This window comes from Gekko japonicus, unplaced genomic scaffold, assembly GCF_001447785.1.
Source record: "Gekko japonicus isolate JY-2015 unplaced genomic scaffold, Gekko_japonicus_V1.1 scaffold573, whole genome shotgun sequence".
In the NCBI taxonomy this organism is placed as follows: domain Eukaryota; kingdom Metazoa; phylum Chordata; class Lepidosauria; order Squamata; family Gekkonidae; genus Gekko; species Gekko japonicus.
This window is the reverse complement of record NW_015176469.1, coordinates 75,248-79,680: the sequence shown is the minus strand read 5'-3', so window position 1 is coordinate 79,680 and position 4,433 is coordinate 75,248.

Here is a 4,433-nt window from a genome sequence, read left to right as displayed (position 1 = left end):
TTTCACACCACTGTAGCCATTGCTAAAGCTATTTGAGAAAGAGCAGTTTAATTGGCCATTTCTGGTTGCCATTTTTATCTCAGAAAAACAGCATCTAGGCTCTCTTTTGGAGCAAAGGTGGATGGTCTATCCTGCAATGGGAAATGGAGATTGTTGTAGTTCTAAGAATCAACAAAAATGTTACTATTGTTATGTTCAGAGTGAAGATTGATTTGATATCAATCGGGGGTATGAAAAAAAAGTAGAGCCAAATTTGGGTTATTGTACTCCTTCCTGAAAGGATCCCCCCCCCCTTTCTCTCTCCTCATTTCAGGCAGGTATGAGAAAGATGCCCTGCTGAAAGCAATTAAAATGATCAGTTGCACAGTAGGCTGAGGGAAGCATGAACTGACATGTGAGTGAGTATCTTCCTCCTTCCCCAAGATCCTCAGTTGGGGGTTGTGGTGGTCAGGTTTTTTTAAAAAATTAAAAAGGAGTGAGTGAGGGAAACTAACCTTGCCTCCACCCACAGTTTACTTTGGTGTGCTTCGTTTCTTTTAGACCTTTTGGACCTTTTTTCTCAGCCTGGTTGATTTCCCATTTCACAGCCCGGCCTGGAGAAAATCTACCTCAAATTAAGGAGCACATCAAATTAAGTTGGGTGAGGGAAGCAGAGTTAGCTCCCCCCCCCTACATTAAAAAACTACCAGATTTACACATGAATGGGTGAACTTCTGCTTGTTGGACTCCTCATGACTGTAATGTGTTTAAATACTGTAAAGAAATTGGAAAGATCTTTGATCCTGAATGAGCTGTACTTTTTCTAGATAGATGACCAGATTTTTTTTATCACCACTGTTTTCTGTTGTCTCTCTTAAGTGTGTGCTTAATTGTTATTATTGCAGGAGGTTGGGGGAAAACGGAAACTTCTGTGTCTTTGTACCCCACCACCCAGTTTACAGGATAGATGGAATGGCTAATGCTGAGGGATGAGTTTCTGCCCGTCTTTCCCCTATTCTCTGTAGTCCTACCTGCCACCCAGCATGTGCAAACGAAGCCTCTGCCTCTGCTTCCTACAGGGCAGGTAGGCTTGCTACCTATTGCAGGGGAGAGAGGACAGCTGTAGTCTCTTCCTTCCCCCTTCACAGGCAAATGGCCCATTGCAGGAGGAAACTATAGTCGTCTTCTCTGTTACCCCCCTTCATCTTGTCCTGTTTGCCTGCCAGCCTGTGGAAGGAAGTATTTGCTTCTGTTTGGCAAATGCATCCTCAGAGAATGAAATAACTCATGGCAATAAAGGACCCATGCAGTTGTAGAATCAGAAAGGTCTCTCCAATTCAGTAAGGTGGTGCAGTAATTGGAGAAAAATTGAAATTTGTTTCACAGAAACATCATATCCATTTTTGGTTGGAAGTCTGGCCAGCTATTGTAACCAGATGATCTCCCTGTTAGGCACATATCTTATGGAACACTATCCCCGCTCATTGTCCTTCCTGCCTTTTCATACTTGGGAAACAAACCAGAAAGTGGGATGCCAGAATAATTGTCAGATTGGAAGGTTCCCAATCTCCCCTGATGGCTGGAAATTATTCTGTTTAAATTTGGAGCATTTACTGTATTTATGAATGAACGTTTTTTGTTTGTATCTTATTTATTAAATGTGCAGTTGTGCATCCCTAATAAAGAAATACAAAATGTAAAGAATTTATGCCTCTTAAAAATTGCCTTATCTCCTATAATTTGGGAAACACTTTCCCAAGAATATATGATCCTTCAGGAAACTCCCGGCAGTACATAGGTTTTACCATAGTTAGCCTCATAACAAACTTAGGCTGTGGTCACACACAACATTAGCCACGCAAGAGATACGGAAGACAGGCGGAGTTTCCGGTCGCGATCTCACCAGCACATCTGGGAAGCGTAGCGCTTCCATGGCACAACTGAGGCTTCCTGCCGAAAAAACGCAGCAAAAAACTAGTACCTCGGAGGTACTAGTTTCCGGAAACTGCGGGGCAAGGGCGGGCGTCTGATCGCGTTTCCGGTGGCATCCGGTGCCCGCCCATGTCCCCTTGTGGAAAAGGGGTTTTTTTCCCCCCAAGTCTCCGTGGATGCGCACATGCACCCAACGGAGCATGCGCATTCGTAGTGTACACAAAAAAAGAAAACCAGTTTGCCGCGCCGCGCGCTTCTTCATTGCGCGCAGGCGTGTGTTGTGATCGGCACCTCTCCCTACCCACGGAAGCTTCACAGAACCTCCACAGAACCTCCACAGTAGGTCTGATCGCTTTACTGCATGTTAGTATGTTTCCCAAGAATATATGATCCTTCAGGAAACTCCCGGCAGTACATAGGTTTTACCATAGTTAGCCTCATAACCAACCCTGTCTGATAAATTAGGTTGAAAGATACTAAAGGACTGGAAGCTTCCATTGAGAGTTCCATAGGTGATAGGAGATTGGAACCTAGATCTGATGAGAGATTTTATTCACATAGATTGAATTAAGATGATGAAAGTAAGCGTCCTAGAATTACCAGACACATAAGGTTACCAGCCCAAATGCACACTATATGCAAGTCAGAAATCTGCATTGGAGATGCATCTTGAGTTACTTCCATTAAAATAGTTGACAGGAAATGTGTAGGAGTTTTATATGCATCTCCTGAGTTTGTGCCTCCTGATGCACTCCAGCTGCATCACTTTCTGTACAGTATTTAGCAGAAAGCCTTCTGGAATAATCTTTTTGGCTTCTAAACAACTCTGCAACCTTCTTTCCTCATTGACTGGCTACTCTGTCACATTATTAAGTGGCATTTTATGCAGAGGAAACATCAGCACAACTTATTACTCAGAGTGTAGTGAATTAATATATTCATGTTTATTAATTTAAAATCTTGTTTGCTGTGAGCAGCATTATCACTTAGCTACAGTGATTTTCCACCTCATTTGGTATCCTACTAAATTTAGCTGCATTAATATCTCCCATAGCCTGTCAACAAATCTTTTGAAATGTTATGTTTTACCTTTTGGGAGCCCAGCAAATGTTGGAAGGAGCTAAATTCTGAATTTTGGTTTCCTTGACATGGTCTCCTTTTTCATTGCATGTATGTTTCTATAATCACATAATGTAAACTTACAAAGCTCTGGAAGCCTCTCTCATAGGCTAGTTGAACAAAGTTCAAGTCCAGTGGCACCTTTAAGAACAAAGTTTTATTCAAGGTATAAGCTTTCATGTGCACACACACTTCTTCAGATTCATTGAAATGAAAGTTACCAGCAGTCTCTCTATATAGGCCCATTACACATGTACATAATACTGCAGATTTTCTGAGCAGTAAGCCTGTAAGCTTGACTTTGGATTTTGTGTCCATCTTACGCACCATTCTTTTTCCTCTGGTGTATTTATTCAGTTAAAAATGCACTTTGCTAAATCAGGGTGGGAACATCACCTGTGACATGTAGGGGGTGGTACCCAGAATGTTTTTTTTTTTTTTAAAAAAAATATGCAGTTGCCCTATTTATCCTATGCAGTAGCGTCCAACAAATGACTTCCATTTAAATCCTCATGGTTCAGGTTTTGCACGTGCATTTTAGCCTTAGTTTGTTGAATGAAAGGGAACAGAAAGGAATGCAGACAAAGGGAGGGGAAATGATATTGAAACTGACCAGACTTTTTCTGAAACTGATAAGCAGCTGTGAAGCCGTTTTCCATATTGCCAAGCATTAGGGGATTCTCTGCTGTGTTATTGACTACTGTGAAAAATGGGAGTCACATGATCTCATAATATGGGGGAACAAGTAGAGTTTACACTGACACTGGCATTGCAAACTGTGATAGTTGGCAACATGTGTGTGTGTGTGCGTGCACCTGTGCAAAGTTGGCTGGAATTCCACCACGCTTTGCACAGGGCTGCAATTTGTAAGGGGAAGAGTCCTCTGTAGAAGCTCTGGAGAGGTTTTTTTATCCTTGTTGCACTAAATTGAAAAATAATTGGGGGCATTTTCACTGATGCCCTAGCACAGCTGCATAATAATGCTAATTTCCTGCCCTTCCTTTGAAATTTGCATGGTTTTCTCTTTGTGATTCTCTAATTTGATCCTGCATACTGGTCATGATTTGGCAGTTTTTAAAAGCCTCTTCTGTGCAGATTGCTCTCTTTCTTCCAAATGGATCAACTCCACGTGATTTTTAAGTTTGGCAGTTAGCAAGGTCCATGTGGCTCAGCCACCATTTTAATGTTAGACTTACGGAAACTACCAAAATGGTCCCCCCCCCAACTTTGTTCACTAAAGCATGAAAGGAAAAAAATGTTTTCAAAGCTTCCCATCCCAGCATCTCTCTTTCTCTCTCTACATCTCATGTCAAGTTCATTCTACACGGATGATCCCCCCCTTTATTTTGTTTGCATGCAGCACTGAAATCCTTTTTTTTTTTTTGCACTGGGGATGCTGCCAT